The sequence below is a fragment of the Pituophis catenifer genome, unplaced genomic scaffold, assembly GCF_029215685.1.
Source record: "Pituophis catenifer annectens isolate HBS135680 unplaced genomic scaffold, rPitCat1.0.hap2 SCAF_11, whole genome shotgun sequence".
NCBI classification, from domain to species: domain Eukaryota; kingdom Metazoa; phylum Chordata; class Lepidosauria; order Squamata; family Colubridae; genus Pituophis; species Pituophis catenifer.
In genome coordinates, this window is record NW_027256891.1 from 7354960 (window position 1) to 7380281 (window position 25322).

A 25322-nucleotide genomic window follows, 5' to 3' on the forward strand; every position below is an offset into this window, starting at 1 on the left:
TTTTGGTGTTGAAAAAATTCCCCCCAAAATGTTGAGAAGCAGAAAGGAGTTTGCTTTCTTGGTGGATGAACTTAGAAATCGACAGATTCAGTTTAGATGGGATGTTCCAGCTGGACTGGTGGTGAATTATATGGGAGAAAGGTATGGTCTTAACACAATTTGGAAGGCAAGAGATTTTTATACTAATGTATTAAAGGCTGGATGTCCACCATCTCAGGAAATGAGGTGAAGAAAAGAAGAGCTGGCGATACAGGGAAAGAAGGAAAGTAAACAGCCACAAGCTGCAGGAGAGACCTAGCTTATTGAAGAAGATTTATTGCAATTTTTTGGTACTGATCAACCTTTGGAAGTAGCAGAAAAAAGAGAGGAACCAAAAGATCAAAGGCAGACTCGCGCTGCAGCAAAGTGAAAAGAACAAGATTTAAAGTCACAGCAATCTCAAATGAAAGCTCAAGAAGTTACAAAAACAGAAACAGTGGGAGGAGCAAGGCCGAAGAGAAAGGTGAAGGAGGATCTTCAGCTGGCACTCTTCAAGCTTCAAGGTTCTAAGAATGGTAACTAAATTTTTGACCTGGAATGTCAATGGTTTGAATTCACCACAAAAGAGAGAAAATATTTCATTATTTGAAACAGTTTAAAAACGATGTAATTTGCCTACAAGAAACACATATTAGAGTGACAGATCAAAAATACTTGATAAATTCAAGACTGGGGACACATTTTGTTGCATCTGCTCCAGAGAAAAAAAATGGTATAGTTATATACCTAAGGACAGATTTAACAGCCAAATTAATTGAGGCAGATGCTCAAGGAAGATATATTGCAATTGAATTCCTAATAGAAGGGAAGAAAACACTTTTAATTGGAGTATATACTCCTAACCAACAGCAAGAAAAAATTTATAAGCTTTTGCATACCAAAATAATACAATGGGATTATAAATCGTGTATATTAATGGGTGACTGGAATGGAGTATTGGATACCCAAAAGGACAAAAAAGGATTACTTCAAAATACCCAAAATTGTGCAAGGTTGCCTAAATCTGTTTTTTTTTTATTGAAAAAGTTTTCAAATACAAATTTTTTCCCCACATTTTTCTCCCCCTCTCCTCCCTAACCCCCCCCTCACCACCCATCCCCCCCATGACTTCCTCACAACAAAAGCCTAATTCATAACAGATTATATAATATTTTACCATCCCCTTACTCCCTCCTCTAAATACTGACCCTTATTTACTAATAATATTATTAATATTATTACTTCCCCCTTTTACCATACATTTCAAAATAGCATTTTACTATAGCATTACATAATAACTTATAATTTAACATAATAATATTATTATAACTCCCAATTTAACAGTAATCTGCCCTATTTCTCCTCTCCATGCTTATATCTGTATATTAATACAACATTTCATAACAACCTTCCCTTTTAAAACTATGTAATAAATCCTGCTTTAACATTTAATCTTTTATATATATTAATATAACATTTCAAAGCAGCCTTCCCCATAAACCCTAATTTAGCATTTATTCCCTTTTCTTAAACTAAACAATCAGTAAACTAACCTATCTCCACCCACTTTCCTACTAAGTTGCCATACACAACAATTCTTAATATCTTTAATCTACTACCCACCCTACTACAAAAAAAAAAATCCATTATATAGAATAAATCAATAACTTTAAGTTTATAATCCATATAATATCTTCTTCAGTATCTGTCCACTAGATTGTTGAGTACATCATCCATATTAGGGTAACATAGCATCCTAGGTACAACAGATTGTTCCAAATCCTCAGTTGTCTTCTGCCCCCATCAATAATAGTTCTCCTCCTATATATATCAAAAAAGAAAACAACCACCTGAGTGACATTATAATTATATTCCATACGATATCTATAATTGTGGTTTTCTTCAGGATTATTAATTCCCATCATCATAATGGGTAACAACCAGATCTTCTGCATGCCCCAGCGTAATTCTCTTGCCTTATAGCTCGACATAAATATAATACATTTATCAATAAAGAGAACTCCAAAATAGATAATTCCAATCCAACCAGTTTAAGGCTCTTTTCACATCCCAAAATTACGGCATTGCAGAGGTCTGTCACTCTCCTCAGGATATTGTAAACCAATACTTCGCCTCAACTGTCTTTTCAAATATTCGTTCATTTTTTTAAAAAAAAAAACTGGCGTCACTGTTGCTTAATTTAGAAATTTTTATTTTTGTGAGACCTATTTCTTTTTCTCTTTTCCTTTTGTGGGTTTGTTCTCCATCCTAATTTCCTTTCTGCAAGTTGTATATCGACTGGGCGATTTTCATTCTGCTTTATGACTTGATCTTGTTGGTTTTGCTTTAACTCATATTTCTTTTCTGACAATTGTATATCAGCTAATTGATTTCCATGCTTGTCTGTGACTTGATGAGTCATAATCACATTAGAATCCGATGCCACTTCTCTTTTATTTATGAATAATCCAGCTGGGGTGTCCAAAGAATCCAAAGGCAATTTGTCTACAGAAACCTCTATAATTCGATGTTTTCCCTTTATTTCCAATTCCTTCTGCTTATCCTGTATTGTGCATAAAGATGTTGAATTCATTTTCAAATTTTTTTGATAAAATTCTTCCGCTTTTTCAACAGTATTTAATTGATATCTTTCTCCTTGATATCTCAATATAATACCAACTGGGGCGTCCCACCTGAATAGAATATTTCTTTTTTTAAGTTCAGTCACCAGAAAACCAAATTTCTTTCTCTCCAATAACATCTTGGGCGGGAGCTCTTTGTATATCCAAATCTTTCTTCCATACCATTGCAAAATAGAATTGTAAGAATTTTGCACAATATTATTTCTTATCACCACATCTCTAGGCAGTTGCCTTTGCTTTGCAGTCCAGGAATTTATTCTATAAACTCTGTCAATCCTACAGAATACTTCCTCAGGTTGAACCTTTAAAATCCCAGCCAGAATTTCAGAAGATATTTTCCTTAAATCATCTCTGTTGTTTTCCTGCAGCCCTTTCAGTCTGAATACTGCATATTCAGTAAAATTATATTGCATCATTAAAACTTCTCTTTCAATCCTCTGTTGCAAATTTTCTACATTGCAAGTCTTTTGATCAGCCTCCATTTTAGGTTTTTCTTCTGAGCTATTATCTTGAGTATTTGTCAAATCATTTTCAATTTTTTGTATTCTATTGTCCAAATTGTCCTCAGTTTCTTCCATTTTAAACTCTAATAACTTAGTATTTGCATCCAATTGGATCATAAATTCTGAAAAACCATTAGCCACTTTTATAATCTTTCGTTCCAAAAAATCAAACTTTGATTGCACCAATTCTTTAATTTCCTGCTTAAATTTTTCAAAGTGCTGATTCACAATCTCATCCCTTCTTACAATCTCCTCTAAGAGAAATTCTATTATGTTAAAATCAGGTTTCTGAAACTGGAGACTTAGAACTTATTCATGTAATTTGTTAATGGGGGAATCCCCCCCCACTGCTTGTTTGTCTGACTTTATAAGTCTCAATGCCATGTTTCCGCCCAGACAAACTTTTTTAGAAAAGAGAAGAAAAGCAGGGGAAAAAAAACTTCTTTCCAACCAAGATTAATATCAAATCTCCAGGAGAAAAAAAAACAACAACACAAAAGTGAAGTTTTGTCTTCAATTGTAGCCAGGAGTATTTATTCCACTACTTTGTAGTAATAGAGAACGGAAGGACTTTCCCTTTCAGCCCCTTCTCAAGCCGCGGCAGTCGCCATTTTTTTTCCTTCTTTCTTTCTAAAATAACTTTTGTAGAATAAATGAAATACTTGCGGTTCAGGATCACAGGTCCAACTCACGTCTTCTTTAATTAATCTGTTAAATTTGTAGGCTTGCTCTTGTCGCCTAGCTCTGCATAAGCAGAGGTCTCCCAAAGCCCGAAGCGGCGGCTAGGGATATGGGGAGTCTCATCTGCTCCGTCCCAAAAGTAAAAAAAAAACTTTTGGGGCTATGCAGAGAGCTCTACCCACCCCAGCCGGCTCTATCTCCATTTCCTCGTGGAAACAGAGTTTTTTCGAGCCGCCATTCCGTTGTGAAGGCGGCTCTTTACAGGCAGTGGGGCTGGCGATCCCGAAAGATCATCTGGCGGTGACAGGCAGCAAACCGGAAGTCCCCTAAATCTGTTTTTGATATAATAGATGATCTGGAGTTGAGAGATATCTGGCGAGAACGAAACATTGAAGAAAAGGATTTTACTTTTTTTTCTGCTAGACATCAATCCTTTTCTAGGATTGATTTTATAGAAAAAATATGGGTTAGAAATATAAAATTTATGCAAGCACAAAATTTAAGAGAAAATTTTTACAAAATGTTTTATAGATGGCATTTAGACCCTAAAAAGTTGGCTTGTATGTATCCGAATTTACAATCTAAGTGTTGGAGATGTGATTGTGATGATGCCACTTATTATCATATATGGTGGACTTGTAAAAAAGTTAAAGCATTTTGGATTAAAATATGGTGGATTATTCAAAATATTCTTAAAAAGAAGATAAGGTTTACTCCACAATTGTTTTTGTTGAGTATAATTACAGATTGTACGGTTATAGAGACTAAATTGATTTTAAATTTAATAACTGCAGCTAGACTTTTGGTGGCGCAATATTGGAAGAAGGAAGATTTGTCTACTATTGAAAAATGGACCTTAAAAGTAGCAAATCTGGCAGAAATGGCGAAGATTTCAGCATATATGAAAGATCACTCACAAGAAAGATATATATCGGAATGGAGAAGATGGATTGATTATATTCAAAACAAATATTGGACTAAAAAGTATCAAATAGCTTATGAATGAATAGAAAAATTAAGAGTATTTATATTTAGTTAAATAAAAGGGGAGTTAAAGTGTGAAGCGGGGGATAGGAATCCTTAGTTTATTAGCTTAGTTTAGCATATGATTGTTAATTGTTATATCTTGTATTTTGTTCTGGGAAGTTCGGGCGTGGGTGGGGGGGAGTAAGGAAGGGGGGGATGGGGAAATACTTATAAAATTATTTTTGTTTTTTTTTTATTTCTGTAAAACTCTTTAATAATAAAAAGGATTAAAAGAACGCTACTACTGGAGGGTTTTAAACTACAACGCGGCTGACACACCTTCCTGTGGGAGGGAAAGGACAAGCATCATGGATACTTCCAACAACATATCATCAGAGGATCACTGTACAAAACATGGCAAGAGATGAGAAAGCACTACACTAAAATTCCACGATGGTTATTGATTATGGAAGCACTAATTTACCCCAATGCCATGGATATAAAGAAAATGAGGAGTTATAAAGAATTATTGAACAATGAAGGAAATTTACAAACAAGATAAGAATTAAAAAATCAGGGTATAGACATTGATTGGTGGCCATACCTGCAAATAGAATCAAGATATAAAACAGATCGGGCACAATTCGGATTTCAAAATGAACCAAATGAATTGGATAAAATATTACAAAGTACAGATGAGAAAATAATAACCAAAATTTATAAGTATCTAATAAAATACAAATTAGAAGAGGAGGTGGTTAAAGAGAACATGATAACTTGGGATATGGGATATAACATAGAACTGGACAACTGGGAAAAATTGTGGAAGATAAATTATAAGCTGACAATGATAGACATTGTCCTATAAAGAAAACCTTTACAAAATGTTCTATTGATGGCACCTCCCACTGGCGCGCCTGGCCAAAATGTTCCCAAATACGTCTCCAATGTGTTGGAAATGTAAATCACAGAAAGGGACATATTATCATCTCTGGTGGTCATGCCGAAAGGCAAAACAATACTGGCAAGAAATTAAGATAATGATTGAAGAAATCAAAAAACAAAAACTGGAAATGAGGCTGGAAATCTTTTTATTGGGAATAATCACAGCACAATACACCAAAGAAATAAAATATTTGATCATCCATATCCTCACGTATACCTTTTGCCCAACATTGGAAAACTGAGCAGTTACCTACAGAAGACAAAATAATCGCTAAAATCACAGAATGTGCAGAAATGGACAAGCTCACAAAAGAACTGCAAGAGAAAGATGATACTGATTACTATTTAGTGGGGCAAAGATGGTACAGCTGGCTGGAGGCAAAAATAGGAATATAAAGATAACTTTTGACTATTCAATAGATATTGTATATATATATATATACAAATGTAAATATGTGAACATAGATATAGATATGAATAGAGAAAAATAAGAGAAATAGGAAAATAACCCACCGAGGTAGCAACTTTAAGAGTCTTTAAGAAAACTTTAAGAAAAAGAAAAAGAAAAAAAATTGAATGTGCTTTGTGCTTTTCAGACCGTGGGGAACATGAATATGTGTTTCTTTTGCAAATCTGAGCTCTGTGTCACAGCTCTGTGTCACAGCTCTGTGTATGTTTTGTGGCTGAATTGAGTCCTACTACCAATTCTGAGATACACTTTGGTCTAAGTCCTCAGGGAAAGCTCGTACTTGAAAATTGAATGTGTTTTTGCACTTTTCAGATCGTGGGGACCATGAATATTTGTTTCTTCTGCAAATCTGAGCTCTTTATCAAAGATAAGTTTTATGGCTGAATTGAGTCCTACTGCCAATTCTGAGATACAGCTTTGGTCTAATTCCTAAGGAAAAGCTTCCATTTCAAAATTGAATGTGTTTTGTGCTTTTCAGACAATGGGGACCATGAATATGTGTTTCTTCTGCAAATCTGAGCTCTGTATCAAAGATAAGTTTTCTGGCTGAATTGAGTCCTACTACCAATTCTGAGATACACTTTGGTCTAAGTCCTCAGGGAAAGCTCGTACTTGAACATTGAATGTGTTTTGTGCTTTTCAGACCATGGGGAACATGAATATGTGTTTCTTCTGCAAATCTGAGCTCTGTGTCAAAGGTTATGTTTTGTGGCTGAATTGAACCCTACTACCAATTCTGAAATACAGCTTTGGTCTAGCTCCTCAGGGAAAGCTCGTACTTGAAAATTGAATGTGTTTTGTGCTTTTCAGACCATGGGGACCATGAATATGTGTTTCTTCTGCAAATCTGAGCTCTTTGTCAAAAGTTAAGTTTTCTGGCTGAATTGAGTCCTACTGCCAATTCTGAGATGCTTTTGTCTAACTCCTCAGGGGAAGATTGAATGTGTTTTGTGCTTTTCAGACTGTGGGGAACATGAATTGGCTTCCCCATTGACTTTGCCCATCAGAAGATCACAAAAGGTATCACGTGATGCTGGGACACTGCAGCCAACATAAACATGAGTCAGGTGCCAAATGCCCAAATTTTGATGATATTCCTATGGGAATGCTGCAATGGTTGTAAGTGTGAAAAACGGCCATAAGTCAAAAGTCATGACTTTGAATGGTCACTTAAAGAACTTTTGTAAGTCAAGGACAACCTGTATGTCAACTCACAAAGAATCCCTGGCCTGCTCTCTCTTGCTATATGCCGGGGGGATGGGGACTCAGTGAAAGTGCACAGCAGCCAAAGACAGATGCACATTCCATGTTTATTTCTCTCAAGGCTGTATCCCAGGGTTACCTTCAATCCGACAGCAGACTGTGCACCAATGACATGAGAAAGCAACTGGACACCAAAGAGAGAAGTCAACCAGACCAGAAACCTCCCACCCGACAGGGAACCACAGCACCACAGCTGGCCCCAAAACCAACCCTCCCATGAAGTCTGCTGAAATGCTACAGATGCAGGGGGATAGGCCACATCGCATCAGCACGTGCAACCCCAGCCCTGAAACCAAAGCCAGGGCCACCAACCAAGGCACGACCAGAACGAGGCCCCAGGCATGCCACTGACATGTCCCAGAAAGCCCTCCAGGCTGCAGAGGTCCCTCCACACCCAGCCAAAGGGAGGGGGACCCCAGGCAATGACGACCAGTTGCTGGATTCCTACGACAGTGAGGATGAGGGCGAAAACAACCCAATGGTGAGTGAATCGGTTCACCCTTTCGTTTCTCCAATATGCCTCACAGTTCCTAAGAAAGGAACACAGGGGACTTTTCAGCCCTAATAGGCTGCACTAGATGCTTGATCAACCTAACTACGGTCCTGAAACTGGGAATCAGAGTGAAAAGATTGGCCCACCCAATCAGGTTTGAACAGGTTGACATATCCCTGTTGGGAGGAGCCTATGTCACCCACCTGACCGAACTAGTGAAGCTAGAGCTAGAGAATCACTGGGAAGTAATTTGATTCATAATAGCCCCCCAAAATGACAGATGCAGTCATAACTGGACTCTTCTGGCTAGACAAGTGGGGCCCGACCATCTGGTGGCAAGGGGGAAGCCAAAAGTTGAGGATAGCAAGGGGACCCCAACCCCCTCCACACCAGCAAATAGAAGCACCGCCCACACAGAACAACTGGTAGCCACCTCTGACAGAACCCTAGAGGCCGAACAGATCCCCACTTTGAGACAGACTATGCCATCAAAATCATCCCCGGGGCAAAACTACCTAAACCATCCAAAGCCCTAGAAAAGACAAGAAATACACAAATACATAGACAAAAAGCTAGCAAAGGGGTTCATCGAGCCAATCAAGTCACGGGTTGCAGCCCCAGTCCTATTCAAAGAAAAAAAAGATGGAATTATGAGATTGTGCATGGATTTTACAGGAATAAACTGTGTGTGTGTGTACCCCCTCCCTCTCATGAAGGAAATGCTCTTTCACCTAGCCAAGGGAAAAGTTTTTACCAAATTAGACCTCAGAGAAGCATACTACCGAGTATACATAAGGGAGGGAGATGAATGGAAAACAGCATTCAACTGCCCCCTAGGGAGTTTCCAATTCAAAGTGATGCCTTTCAGACTGCAGGGGCCCCAGCAGGTGTTCATGCAGTTAATAAATGACATCCTGCATGAGCACCTCTATAAAGGGGTCTTCATCTACCTGAACAATAACATTGAGACCATGAATGACCACATTCCCCTAGTCTGCCAGATACTGGAAAAAGTTTTGGCAGCCAACCTGTATGTCAAGCTATCAAAATGTGAATTTCATTGCACACAGCTATACTACCTAGGCTACTGAGTGTCAAATGTGGGCATAAAGAGAGACCTAAGTACAAGCCATCCTAGGCTGGCAAACCCCTAGCACCTGCAAACAGCTACAAAGTTTCCTAGGGTTCGCAAAGTTCTACAGGCAATTCATCCCCTCCTTCATGAAGATTGCCAAACCCATGACGAACCTCCTAAAAATAGGGAGCCCAGGAACAAAACCCCACCTGGGACAACCTCTACAGTGGGACCTAACCTACCAAAAGACATTTGAAACACTGAAAGAACTGTTTGCAAAGGAACCGGCACTGAAGCATCCAGACCTCAAACAACCCTTCATCAACCCGGCACCTGGATGAAGCTATCTATCTAGACCCGTACCAGTCGGGCTTCAGGCAGGGGTACAGCACAGAAACGGCATTGGTCGCGTTGGTGGATGATCTCTGGAGGGCTCGGGACAGGGGTTGCTCCTCTGTCCTAGTCCTATTAGATCTCTCAGTGGCTTTTGATACCATCGACCATGGTATCATGCTGCAGCGGTTGAGGGGGTTAGGAATAGGGGGCACCATTTTGCGGTGGTTCTCCTCCTTCCTCTCCGACCGCTCGCAGTTTGTGTTGGCAGGGGGACAGAGGTCGACCTCGAGGCGTCTCGCATGGGGAGTGCCGCAAGGGTCGGTCCTCTCGCCCCTCCTGTTCAACATTTATGTGAAGCCGCTGGGTGAGATCATCCGTGGTTTTGGGGTGAAGTGCCATCTGTACGCTGATGATACTCAGCTGTACATCTCCACCCCAGACCACCCCAACGATGCCCTTGATGTGATGTCTCGCTGCCTGGAGGCCGTGCGGGTCTGGATGGGGAGGAACAGGCTCAGACTCAACCCCTCCAAGACCGAGTGGCTGTGGCTTCCGGCGCCCCGATATAGTCAGCAGGTGCCATTGCTGACTATTGGGGGTGAATCTTTGCCCCCCACGGAGAGGGCTCGCAATCTGGGTGTCCTCCTGGACACACGGCTGTCTTTAGAAGAGCACATGACAGCCGTGGCCAGGGGGGCCTTTTATCAGGTTCACCTGATTCGCCAGTTGCAGCCCTTTCTGGACCGGGACGCCTTGCGCACGGTCACTCATGCCCTTGTCACCTCCCGGTTGGACTATTGTAATGCTCTCTACATGGGGCTCCCCTTGAAGAGCACTCGGAGGCTCCAACTGGTCCAGAATGCGGCCGCGTGGGTGGTTATGGGTGCAACCCGTTGTGCCCATGTGACACCCCTCCTGCGCGAGCTGCACTGGCTCCCAGTGGTCTTCTGGGTGCGATTCAAGGTGTTGGTTACCACCTTTAAAGCGCTCCATGGCATAGGACCCGGGTACCTCCGAGACCGTCTTCTGCCACCAATAGCCTCCCACTGACCAGTCCGTTCCCACAGAGAGGATCTCCTCAGGGTGCCATCAGCCAAGTTATGTCGGCTGGCAACGCCCAGGGGGAGGGCCTTCTCTGTGGGAGCCCCAGCCCTGTGGAACGAACTGCCCCCGGAAATTCGTAAGATCTCCGACCTCCGGGTGTTTCGCTGCGCATTGAAGACCCTGTTGTTCCGCCAGGCCGGACTATCAACACAATAGTTTTAAATTGGGGTATTTAAAGTTATTGGGGTTTTAAATTTGAGCCACTTTATTTAATTATTTTAAATTTTATATTGTTGTTTTGTCTGTGTTTTTAAATAGGCTGTACACCACCCTGAGTCCTTCGGGAGAAGGGCGGTATAGAAATAAAATTATTATTATTATTTATTGGTTAATCTTTAGTGAGATTCACAGCCTTTGAGGCTGGTTAATAGCTCAGCAGCTCGAGTCCTAACCAAGGACCTAGGAACTGTTAAGGTATCGTCGGAGGATGTAAGCTGTTCCGAGTAAGGTGGTTTTTTGTAGAGTCAAAATGTTCAAGTCCGGCAAATTTAGAATTTCTAAATAGCGGGGTAGCCCTTTGGGTATTGCTCCGAGGGCTCCAATTACAATCGGGACAACACACGATTTCTTTTTCCACAGTCGCTCAACTTCAATTTGTAAGTCCCGGTACTTTGTGATTTTTTCTTGCTGCTTATCTTCAATTCGTGCATCACCAGGTATTGCAATGTCAATGAACCATACTTTTTTCTTTTCAACTATTGTTATGTCAGGTGTGTTGTGGACCAAGTGCCTGTCAGTCTGAATCCTAAAGTCCCACAAGATCTTGAGTTTCTCATTCTCTAAAACTTTCTCAACCTGATGTTCCCAGTGGTTTTTGCTGTACTCAAATCCAAACTTCTGGCACAATTTCCAGTGAATGATTTTAGCAACACGGTCATGGCGTTGTAGGTAGTCAGTTTGTGAAATTTTGCTGCACCCACTGATCAGGTGGTCGACTGTCTCATCTTTCTCATTGCAGAGGCGGCATTTGCTGTTGGTGGTAACATGTTGAATTTTTGCCTTCATACAGTTTGTGGCTAGGGCTTGTTCTTGAGCTGCCAAAATAAAGCTTTCTGTTTCTTTTTTCAGTACTCCTGATCTTAACCAGTTCCAAGTTAGTTTCTGGTCAGCTTTGCCTTCAATACTTTTCAAGTATTGGCCATGCAGAGCTTTGTGTTTCCAATTTTCAGCTCGCTGCTCAATTACTTCTTTCTTATATTCTGCTTTTGTTTTAGTTGTCTTTAAAAGGCCTTCTTTATTTACTTCCTTAATCATTGGTTCTTCACTTTTCTGGATGTAATCATTCAAGCTGCATTTTTCTTCTTCCACAGTCTGCTTTATTTGTAGGAGTCCTCGACCACCCTCTGCTCTTGGTAAATATAATCGGTCAACATCACTTTTAGGGTGCAAGGCATGATTCATTGTCATAAGCTTCCTTGTTTTTCTGTCCAAATTGTCTAACTCCATCTGGGTCCAGTCAATTATTCCTGCAGAGTATCTAATCACAGGTATAGCCCAGGTATTTATGGCTTTTATGATGTTTCCTCCACTCAATTTGGACATTAATTTCTTACGAATTCGCCGAATGTACTTGGCTGAAGTTAATTCCTTGACTTTATTATGCATTAAGTCAGAGGCTTCTAATTATTATTAGAAGGCTTCTAATTATTATCTATTATTATTATTATTATTATTATTATTATTATTATTATTATTATTATTATTATTATTATTATTATTATTATTATTATTATCCAAGTAGATGCCAGTGACATGGCAGTGGGAGCAGTGATAGTCGAAAGAAATAGCCAAGTGCTATTTAATAGCCAAGGAAACTTACAGCCCTGTGCCTACACCTCCCGCAAGCTCACAGACACAGAGAGACAATGGGCCACATGGGAAAAAGAGGCTTTCATGATGAGATGGGCATTGCTAAACTGGAGACACCTGCTGGAAGGGGGGCAGAAACTATTCAAAGTTGACCACAAAAATCTGGAGACCCTTACGACCCCGTGAAAACTATCGCCTAAACAAATCCTCTGGGCTCAACACTTCAAACAGTTCAACTTCATGCTAATGCACATCCCGGGGGGGGGGGACTTTCTAGCTGATGCACTCTCCTACATGCCCCACTACAAATGCAGATGGGAAGAGGTAGTAGACGCCATCGTTTCCCCCTACCCAAACAGCTGCCCAAGTGACCAGCAGAAGACAATGCCATGATGGGCAAGAGCAACCAGCAATCGATCTAACCACAAAACTCAAAACTGAACTGCTAGCAGACCCTGGTTCTGAGACAACCAACACATCTTGACAAAAAGAGATGACCTAGCATGGAAGGGGATACATTCCAGTATTTTTACACACCCTAATCCTGATGTATAAGAGGAGTCACGATGTTAAACTGGCAGGCCACTTCAGGTTCCTAAAAACTTTACACTTAGCACGGAGGCAATTCTGGTGGCCCGGCATAAAGAGAGATGTGGACAGTTATGTGAAAAGTTGCACCATCTCTGCCACAATGAAAAAATGACCAAGAAAACCCCCTGGACTGCTGCAACTGGCAGTAGAACCAACGAGGCCATGGGAGGAAATCACAATGGACGTTATAGTGGAGTTGCCAAAAAGCGGGGGGAACACAGTGATATGGACTATAATAAACTTATTCTCCAAGAAGGCACACTTCATACCCTGCAGTGGACTACCCTCGGCCCAGCAGCTAGCCAAACTCTTCCTGAAGCACATCTACCACCTGCATGGAGTGCCATGAAGAATTATCTCAGACAGAGGGGTACAGTTCATGGCTAAGTTCTGGAGGGAGTTCCTGTGATCCATTGGGTCATCCGAGGGCCTTAGTTCGGCCTTTCATCTGAGTACCAAGGATGGGGGGGGGGGGCGGGGGGGAACAGAAGGACTGAATGCCATGGTAGAACAGTACCTGAGGTATTATGTGAACTATCAGCAGTCCAATTGAGCAGACCTCCTGTCTTTTGCTGAGGTCACGTACAATAATGCTGTTCACAGTAGCACGTGACAAACTCCATTCAAAGTAGTGAACGGCATGGACTTTGTCCCTATGCCTGGATATCCAAGGGACCCCCCCCCCTCCTCAGTCAGCTTGACAGACTGGATGTCAACATTGACAGCAACCTGGGAGAATGTCAAGAAAGCACTAGCTAAAGCGGTGCAAACCTATAAAAAACAGGTAAACAAACAACGAGCCCTGCAACAGCCATTCCAGGTGGGGGAGAAGGTCTACCTCTCCACAAAATACCTGAGGTTAAAACTCCCCAGTAAGAAACTGGGGCCAAAGTTTATGGGATCATTCCCCATAGTAAAGATCATCAACCCAGTCATGGTGCTATTAAAATTGCCCCAACTGCGAGGGAAGATACACCTGGTATTCCATAGTAGCCTCTTAAAACCTGTGGTCAGATTGACCCTGAGGCCACTACCCCATGAGCCCCTGGATCCCGTGGTCATAGGGAGCCAAACTCAGTATGAGGTACAATGACTCCTCGACTCAAGGTGGTATAGGAGATAACTCCAATACTTAATCAAGTAGAGTACTCCTTATCAGAGGCATTTTGGTTAAAGAGTAGGACCATCCAGGCTGAACGCCTCATAGCAAAATTACATGCAGACAACCCAAACAAGCCTGGTGGGGGTGTCGCAACCATTAAATCAATACCTGTACTGAAATTGGTTTTGCTTTACAAGGTTGCCTTAAAGAAGTGAGGGGAGCCAAATGTCAACTCGCAAAGCATCCCTGGCCTGCTCTCGAATTGCCATAGACCAGGGGGGATGGGTAACTGGTGAAACTGCACAGCAGCCAAAGACAGATGCACATTCCACGCTTATCTCTCTCAAGGCTGTATCCCAGGGTTACCTGCAATCCCCCGGGGGGGGGGGGTGACCTCTACAACCCATGAAATTGCTTTGTTGGCAAATGCGATTGATGACACACCCTGGGGGGAAGTGGGGAACAGGGACATAATTGGTGCATAAATTACACAGGGTCAGAGCTGGCTTCATTGGGAACGTGCGAAACGAAGGAAAATTTAGATTTTAATTTTCCTTCGTTTCAACAGGAATTGAACTCCCAAGGGGTACAAGTGGACTGGTGGACATATCTACAGATCCAATATAAATACAAACAAGACAGAGATGGGAAGGGTATTAATGGTGAGTTACAAGAACTAGACAAAATTTTGAAGAGCCAAGAAAAAGGCATGATTTTGAAAACTTATAACTTGTTGATGAGAATAGAGATAGGTGATGAGATAATTAAGGATACAATGATCGCCTGGGGAAAAAACTGGATATTCAATCCATTTAGAGAAATGGCAAGAGATTTGGTGGGAGAATATGAAATTAATAGTTTCCACGGCATACAAAGAAAATATATACAAGATGATATACAGATGGCATCTTCCCCCCAATAGACTAGCTAAAATGTTCACTGGACAATCAGCGGAATGCTGGAAATGTGGGTGTGAGCTTGGCACTTATTATCATCAGTGGTGGATGTGCCCGAAAGCAGTAGAATTCTGGGGGAAAATAAAAAAAATGGCTGAATGAGATTTTAAATCAAAAGATTGAATGGCGACCAGAGACATGCCTGCTCGGCTCCAAACGGGAAAATATTAAAAGAGATGTATGATATCTTGCACTACATGTTATCACAGTGGCGAAATTGGCGTATGCTCAACTTTGGAAAAATCAAAATATCCCATCAGAGGAAGCTATTATAAAAAAGATTTTAGACTGTGCAGAAGCAGATAAATTGACCAAAAAAATAAAAGATAGAGTTCAAACACAAATATGTTTATCTTGGGATAAATTTAGCATGGTGGCTGCTTGTACAGATAGAATCTAGATATTATAAAGAAGTTAAAACATATGGATTTTATAAAATATTATTATTATTATTATTATTATTATTATTATTATTATTATTATTATTATTATTATTATTATTATTATTATTATTATTATTATTATTCAGAAGAATTGTAACCAGACAACACAATGTCTATATGGATTTTGAACATGTTGCTCTTTCTATTTATATTATTTTTTAAAAAAGGCAACTGCAGTGTTCTCTGCAACCATAAGTAAGCTTAACAACATTACCAAAAGAATGCTTAAAATGTTAAAGTACCCCAGAATGAAATAGAAAAACAGACATTTCTTTTACAGGGGAAAAGAATTTCATGGAGCTCTTCCAGAATCCCTGAATCCTAGTTTTGGAAGAGGCCATTAAAACCACCGAATTGGAAATAAAATGGCATTAGGTAAGACAAGTAAATTGCTCCCTCTCCAAATTCACTTTCCCAGGGGAGATAAACTATTAGCTCAGCCATAAACATTTAGATGCAAAGAATGTTGATTAGGACACTAAGAGACAAGAACAAGGAATAAGGTTGGCAAGCAAGGCCACCAGGAGACAGAAAAACCCCCTAACACAAAATAACAGAGCAAAGTAACTTTATTCAGAGAATACCATCTTCCTGTACTTCAATAAGATATTGTTTTTGTAGCCCTACACCCCTGTCTCATAAAATCCACCCTGCATCAGGCATCACTAACCATGGGTTATGTTGAAAATAGGTTAATGTTTACTGTAGATGTTTTGCCAGACCAATTCTTGAATACAGCTCAGCTGTCTGGAACCTGCACTGTATATCGGACATACAATCAAACGAGTCCAGAGATATTTTATAAGAAGAGTCCTCCACTCCTCTGCTCGCAACAAAATACCTTATGCCACCACTCAAAATGTTGGGCTTAGACAATTTAGAACTTCACTGTCTTCGGTCTGACCTAAGCATAGTACATAAAATCATCTGCTACAATGTCCTACCAGCAAATGAATACTTCAGCTTCAACCAAAACAATACAACAGCACACAATAGATACAAACTCATGGTAAACCGATCCAAACTAGACTGCAGAAAACACGACTTTAGCAACAGAGTGGTCAATGCCTGGAATGCACTACCTGACTCTGTGGTTTCTTCCCCAAATCACCAAAACTTTAACCTTAGACTGTCTACTGTACCTCACCCCATTCCTAAGAGGTCTGTTAGGGGTGTGCATAAACACACCAGCGTGCCTACCATCTCTGTCCTAATGTTTTCTTTTATTCGTATCCTTTTCATGTATTTATAATTATGTTTACACTTGTATTTGTCATAAAATACATGCTTGACAAAATAAACAAAAACAAAAAAACAAAAAAACAAAATAAAAATGTAATTATATGTATGCTGTCAAGGTTCCAAGTCCTTATATGTTAATTTTTTCGCAAAGTTATAGAGTTTGGGGTATGTCAATCCTTCTAAAGGTGATATCCACCATGGTGTATTTTTTTTTTAAAGAATTTCTGCTCTTATTGTTTTTTTCATGAATCTTACATGTACCTCCATTGGGAATTTTTTCTTTTTAGCATAGCTAATGTGAATTCTGAACACTGTCTATCTCCGCCCTCATCTCGTGTGTTGTTATCTGTAATGTTTGAGCCAATAGATCTACCATAGATCAACACAGCTATGCTTTCTTCTTTCCCTTCCTCAATATTCTGAAACCTCAAGAAGTGTTCAGCCTTTTCCATTTGCAACTGAATTACAGTTCCTTCAAGTTCTTTATTAGCCTGTGTTAGTCTCTGATTCATTTCCTCCATTTCCCCCCCTACTTGTTCTGACTTTTCAATTATTTTAATCTTTTCTTCATTTTTGGTTAGCATTTGTTGAAAAGTCCCCAGTTTTTCCTCCATACTTAGCATTTTTCCCATGATCTCTCCCATCTCAGTCCTCATCTCACCTATCTCAGTCTTTATTTCATTATGGTTCTTGGTTATAGCCCCTTGTAGCAATTGAAACAATGTTTGCATATCTTTTTGAATTGTATTCATTTTTTTCCTGCTGGATGAAGCTTTCTATTGACCTTTGGCTTGACGTTGCTGATGATGGGGTAGATGATGGGGCTGATGATGGTGCTAATCCTAATTTAGATAGGTTTGAATTTGACATTTTGAATTTTATCAACGTATCAACAACTTTAGATAAGGTGCCCCACTACCCTTCAAATTTCTCCCAAACTCTTAACTCCGTCTTCGTGCCCTTTTTAATATTAACCAGTAATGTTCTTTCCCCCACAATTTCCCCCCTCCCTTTCAATCCTCAACTAAATTCACTATCTTTTAACTTTAATTTTAACTCTAAATTCCACACAGATTGTATCCAGAATTTTCAAGTATTCTCTTCAATATCCTTCTTAATTCACTTGTTTTTCTTATAGAAAATGATATTTGTAATCCACAAGGCCCACAAGAAGCTCAATAGCTGCATGTCACCTCTATTCAGCAGTTCAAAAAATTTCCACTTAGCTGCAAGTTAAATCCAAATTTCATGCTGTCCAATGTATTTGTAATCCACAAAGATTTCAAGGACAATTTTCTATGTCTTCCCCATCTGTTTTTAAGTATCCAGTGTAAGCAGTATTAATTCCACAGGACAGCACCCAATTAAGTTTATCAGCTCAGTTCAGTTCCAAGGAACCCAAGTCTTTTGTACTTTATCAGACTGTTCAATTGTTCAAGGGCCTGGTGGCTCAGCAGACTGATAGCATTGTGATTAACACCAGCTGTCTGCAATTACTGTAAGTTCGAATCTCACCAGGCTCAAGGTTGACTCAGCCTTCCATCCTTTCTAAGGTAGGTAAATTGAGGACCCAGTTTGTGGGGGCAATAAGCTGACTTTGTATAAATATACAAAAGTATGAAGGCTATTGCTTAACGCATTGTAAGCCGCCCTGAGTCTCCGGAGAAGGGTGGCATATAAATAAAAAAAATTTTTTTTTTTTAAAAAAGGTCTTTTTCCTTTGCTTGACAGGTTCCACCAGCAGGTGGCATCCTTACTTTATTTGTCCACTTTCACTCAAATCCACTTCAAAACTTTCACTTCTGCAAAGTTCATTTTCCAGGATTACAATGTATACTATATATCAAAAAGTATCTTTCCCCCCTTTTTTTCCCCCTCTCCCTCCCCCTCCCTAACCCCCCCTCCCCACCCCACCCATCCCCCCCTGTGACTTCTTCATAAAAAAAAAACCTAATTCATAACAGATTACTTAATCCCTCCTCTAGATATTGACCTTTACTTACTAAAAATATTATTAATATTATAACATCCCTCTTTATCCATACATTTCAGAAAAGAGAAAAGAAAGGAAAAAAAGGAAAAAAAAAAGACATTATACTATGACATTATAAAATAACTTCTCCACTTTAAGACTATACAATAAGTCCTACTTTAACATTTAATCTTCTATGTATATTGCTATAACATTTCAAAGCAACCTTCCCCATAAAATCTAGTTTAACATTTATTCCACTCTATCCATTTCCTCCACTCCCCTAAATATATCACTTAAAAATCCCTTTTCTTAGACTAATCAATCTACTAACTAGCTTATTCACCCACTATCATGCAAAATTACCATACACAACATTTCTTAATATCTTTGATTCACTGCCCACACTACTTAAAAATATATGTCTATATTTTCCATTATATCTAAATAAAAAAAAAGAAAAGACAATGACTTTAAATTTATAATCCATATAGTAAAAAAGGGGGAAAAATTTGTATTTGAAAACTTTTTCAATTAAAAAAAAAAAAGTATCTTAAGTATCCATAAAGCTGGCAAAATATCCACAAGCAAGCCACCTGGAACTCCAACCTGTTAAAGATCTAGTGCTTTCTTCTCATTCACTCCGATCTGTCAGCAGCTCATGTACTTAGTCACCACCATTCTAGGGGGGTGAATAAAGACTACCTCCTCTCTTTTAGAGTCTTGTTTTCAGAAAGAAGTTGATTTCTGGGGTAAATTCCTCAACAGGAGTTGGAAATTAAGAATAACTCACCCAATGGAAAAGCAAAACTTAACATAAATATGTGTATTAATATTACAGTTACATTAGCTTGAGGAATGTAATGAATATGATTAATATTATTATTGTTTTTTATTAAAGTGAAAGTGAATAAGAATTAAAGTATTAATCTGGATAAGAGATGAGGGGTAAAAAGGAAATGCCTTTTTAAAAATATAATGGTGGCATGATTAAAAATTAGAATGGAGATAGAAATAGAGAGGGAGGATTATTAATATACACATTTTTATATAATCAGGAAAGCAATTATTAGATGGAAAATTAGAAATTGAATAATGGAATTATGTAAGTGTAAACAATATTGTGATTGGCATTAGAATAATATATTGAAACACTGAATAATTAAATAATGAAGGACTATAATTTAATACAAATATGTGTATTAACATTAGAATCACATAAATTTGATGATGTAACAAACGTGATAAATGTTATTATTTTTATTTGCACCAAAATGTATGATACCCAGGTGTCACATTGTCCACACATTGATGTGTATATGTAAAATTAAAAAAAAAACTTGGGGGGAGGGAAGAGAGGGTTGTAAAGCACTCTCTTGCTTAGCAATGAAGTTTTAGGACTCAATTGTGGTTGTAAATCAAATATATATCTCTTGACTACTCTTAATTTAAGCCTTGCTGGGACTTCCTTACATGCAGTCTTCTTTTGGGATTTCATGGAGGCATGGGATGCTTGCAAGGTGGCAGACCTCTAAAGCACTGTTTCTCAACCTCAGCCACATGAAGATGTGTTGATTTCAACCCCCAGCATTCCCCCAGCCAGCTGCTCACAAGGGGAATTCTGGGGGTTGAACACCATACATTTTCAAATGGCTGAGGTTGAGAAACAGTGCTTTAGAGATGCACCTTTCAATGTTATTAGAACTTATTGGAACCTAAATCTCTGTACTGTAGGGGTGGCACAGTGGTTAGAATGCAGTATTGTAGACTAACTCTGCCCACAATCAGGAGTTAAATCCTGACTGGCTCAGGTTGTCTCAGCCTTTAATCCTTCTGAGGTTGATAAAACAAGGGCTCAGATTGTTGGGTGCAATAGCTGTATAATATACTATGAAGTGGTATATAACAATCACAGTTAGACTCATATGCCACTTCATAGTGCTTTACAGCCCTGTCTAAGCAGTTTACAGAATCAGCATCTTGTCCCCAACAACCTGAGTCCTCATTTTACTGACCTTGGAAGAATGGAAGGCTGAGTCAACCTTGAGCCAGTCAAACACCTGGCAGTAGGCAGAGTTAGTCTGCATTCTAACCACTGCACCACCATGGCTCTTAATATAGGTTTAAGTACTATTGCTATTTCTATTGTAGAAATCTTCGAGCGCTATACCTCTAGGTAAAATAAATTGGCACCATTTTCTTTTCCAGCCAAATGATTGAGATGTCCAAAATATGTAGAAAAAAGGGAGGAGCACAGTGCCAGGAGCAAATCTTATCTACTCCATAATGCTGAAGCTGCAGTTTGGAAGAGTCACTGTCAACACCTTTTAAAAATAATTTGTTACTCCTTGATGTAATAATCCATCACTAGGTTTCAGCAGGTATTCCTTTGAAAATGTGGAAAGGTTGGGAAGGATGAGGAACCCGTTGTTTCATCAGCTTCTATTTTAATGTTAATCTGCCAATAAAGGAACAGAGAAAGGCACTGCCATGTAAATTAGCTTTAATTTATACTTATCCAGAAATTGAGCAACTTGGCTCCCTCAGGTACTCACAGCTGAAAACAATCAATTTCCAGAAATGTTCCCACCAAAAAGCTAAATGAAAGAGAGCTGAGGCTTGCTGTCACCCAATATCTTATATCACTTAGCAGCTGTTGAGGAAAAAACAAAAACAAAACTGAGGTTAGCATAGATATTATATTGCACCAGAGGTCCCCAAACCCCAGTCTGTGGACCAGCACCAGACTGCAGCATGCTGGAAACAGGGCCTTGCAAACAAACGATGCCCCATCCATTGGATGTGTCAGGGTAAATGTCTAATTCTCCCAGGCGGGGGCTGGCACCTCCCCATATCCCACAGGCTCGATGTCCTGTCCACTTTCAGCTGGGGTGGCTCTTGGCATGGCACCTTTGGGTGTCAGTTGAGCAGCCATCCTCTTGGTGAATGCCCTGGTGTTTACTCTGCTCTTCTTATCAGAGTGAACGGCTTGTTCGGTCATTCTTTAGAGTTATGGGCAACCCTCCTCTGCTGCCAATTTGTTAATGCTGGATGGATCTAACCCAATAACTCACAGGAGACAATGGTATCTCTTCATTGATTCTTTATTCTAGGCCTGGAGTCCTCCTAGCAAAATTCAGGGTAAAGGTCACTGACCTCTGTCTTGTCTTTGCAGGCACACACCTGGAACTGCTGTATGCCCACGTGTAGGACCCTTTTATACACCAGGGGAGGAGTCTGAGGTCAGGGGGTATGATGGGATATGGGGAGGTGCCAGCCCCTGCCTGGGAGAATGACATTTACCCTGACACATCAATTATTATAATTTACAAAAATTATAAACTGACAATGGCTGTATCATATAAAGAAAACATGTACAAAATGTTTTACAGGTGGCATTTGCCATCAGCCAGATTGGCAAAGATGTTTCCCAATATTTCACCAATGTGCTGGAAATGCAAACAGCAAAAGGGAACATATTATCATATGTGGTGGTCCTGTCAGAAAGCGAAACAATATTGGAGTAAAATCAGATCACAATTAGAAGAAATAACCAAACAACATATAGAGATAAGACCAGAAATATTCTTATTAGGAATACTCCCAGGGTCATATGAAAAAAAAAATACAATATTTATTCATATTATCACAGCAGCAAGAATAATCTACGCCCAGAATTTGAAAAACAATAATATACCAACCAAAGATAATTTTATCAGAAAAGTTTTGGAATGTATGGAAATGGATAAACTTACAAAGGAGATTACAAGAAAAAGAGGAAACAGAATATTGCTTAGTATGGGAGAAATGGCTGCAGAAGAGAGATAAAAGGCAAGGAAAAATTAAATGATGGTTGAAAGAGGAGTAGAAGTACAATTACAAATATGAGGAAACAAAAACTGTAGAAATGAAATTGTGTACACAGGTATTTATATGTATATATGTAAATAACTAAATTAATATTAGAAGTATATGTACAAAAGATACATTAGAATAAGAGAGAAAAAGTGTATGAGTAAGAAATTTTTTACTGATGCGAAACTGTTGAAAAGGAAAAAATTGTTAAAGTTCTCTTTTTGTTTTGTTTTTTAAAAATGTTTAATAATATATATATATATATATTCAATTTTGGTGTAGCTTTGTTGAAACCAAACCCACAAACTCCCAGGCTAGAAGATCTAGGATTGAAGGAGGGAATTTTATATCTCTCTATCTCTATACACATATCTCTATATACATATACATATACAGGTACAGGTAGTCCTCAACTTATGACCACAGTTGAGCCCAACTGCTAAACAAGACAGTTGTCAGGTGAGATTTGCCCCATTTTATGACCTTTCTTACCACAGTTGTTAAATGAATCACTGCAGTTGTTCAGTTAATAATACAGTTGTTAAGTGAATCTGGTTTCCCCATTGACTTTGCTGGTCAGAAGGTTGCAGAAGGGGATCACTTGACCTTGGAATACTGTAACTTCAAACGATTACTAATCAAGCTGTTGTAAGTCTAGGATTACATGTACAAAATTGCAGACACATTGTCAGTGCCTCTGGACATTCTTCCAACATTCCTCACTCTAATTAGTCCAAACTGGCAATGATGATCTCATGGAATGCAGACATAGACAGAATCAAGATCCAGTTTGTGATGCTTCCTCTCTGAAGATGTTAGAAATGCAGAGAATCTGGCAGAATTTGCAAGTATAGTCAACGCTGCACCTGGTGCCATCTGTCAAAACGCATAAACCTTCAGACTCACTCGAATCAGAGACTTTCATAATAAAAAGTCTCATTTTTTTCTATTAAGGACAGCTTCCTCCAATTGCTGTCACATAGTTATAATACATAATGTTTGGGATAGTGTGAACCTCTTGCCATCTGGATGAAATGACCTAGACACCATCAAAGGGAGGCCAAATATTTTGTATTACTTAAAATCCACATATGTTGTTAGACTCTAAAATCAAAAACAGGAGGAGCTAAGATGGGGAAGAGGCAGCAACTGCTATGAACAGCTCCTCTGAAAAAGTATTTTTAATCCATTTATTTTTAATCCATTTATCAGTTAATCAATTTATTCTTAACCTAAACAATTGTGCACAAAATGCATGATTGTGACAGAGTTCTCTTTAACAAGATTTATTGATATAAGGGGCAACTGAATTCTTTCCCGTTTAGAATCAATATATCCTCATTTATGATTAGGGTAGTGGATTTTTTTATTCTGTTTTGAATAACCTTCCAATGAATGGGTTTCTTTGTTGATAAAGAAGAAGCTGGCTGCTGGCTACTGAGATCATGTTCTCCTGAAAATTTATCAGTCTGAGAAGCAAGCATTGTAAGTGCTTCTAAGAAACTGGATGTTCAAGTGATGCCTGTTAACAGAGTTGGAAGGGACCTTGGAAGTCTTCTAGTCCAACCCCTTGCTCAAACAGGAAACTTGATAATATTTCACACAAATGGTTATCCAATCTTTTCTTAGAAACTTTCAATGTTGGAGCACCCACAACTTTTGGAGACAAGCCATTCCACTGATTATCAAGAGTCACTGGTTGCAATGCATTACATTTGCATAGCACCAGAATTTGCTGGGAAGAGCAACTCACAGCGAGTTCAAGAGGAACTGAGACAACATCAGTGGAGCAAGGTAGTGGCCCATGCACCTAACAGGGTGTGAGTCATATGACTAAAAATCTAAAATAGGAAGGCTGCAAGTGATCTTGAAGCTGAACCTGCTGATAGGCATAGAGAGTAAGGCAAATGACCTTGAATGGAAATACACATAGTCCTAGATTTACGACCACAATGGAGCCCAAAATTTCTGTTGCTAAGTGAGACATGTGTTAATGAGCTTTGCCCCATTTTACAACCTTCCTTGCCAATAAAATAAAAAGAATACTGTAGATAAGTAGACTATGGACCAAAATAAAAACAAACTCTAGAACTCCAATTTGAAATGTGGCACAATTCCATGCCTAGAACTATAGTCTAGAACTGGTTTCCAAATAAAATTAAATGGCACACTGGTTTACTTTTTAAATATGAAGTTATTCTAGATATCAAAGTATATTCCTACAATTTAATTAACCATTTTTTTTATAAATGACAGCATTTTTTTTCCAATAAAAAGCATATAAAACTCTTGCCATTGTATCTTTTGCAGACATGTATAATTAATGAAGTTTAATTTTTTAAAAGTTAAAATGAATGTACAACTTTTAAAATGTGTTCTACTCAACAATGAATTAATTTCTAATACTGATGAGCTTTGCAAGATTACTACCACACATGGAAGAATGATCTATCTTTCACTGACTTTACAGTACTGTGCAGAAAATCAGTTACTAATTTTAGCAATAATAATTGAATTCTACCAGCTATAAAACTGGACTATACATCTTGTATAAATTCTCTTTAAATTTAGTGTTCAAAGTAAATTCAATATTGTTTTTCCATTGATATTCCATTGTTTCATCTCTGTGATTGTATTCAAATCTTGCCCGCAAAATCTGGTTTCTCCTTGTAGCAGATTTATCATGGCTCATTATTAGATTATATTTCTATTTGAATAAACACTTGTCTGGAAGCAAGATTTGTGAAATCTTTATTTAAAATGGATTTTGTTTTGCCTCCAGACTTTTTGCAATTTAGGAGGCTTTATTTCCTGATGGCTATCCTATTAGAAAACAGCTCTTAGAAACCAAAAGTAA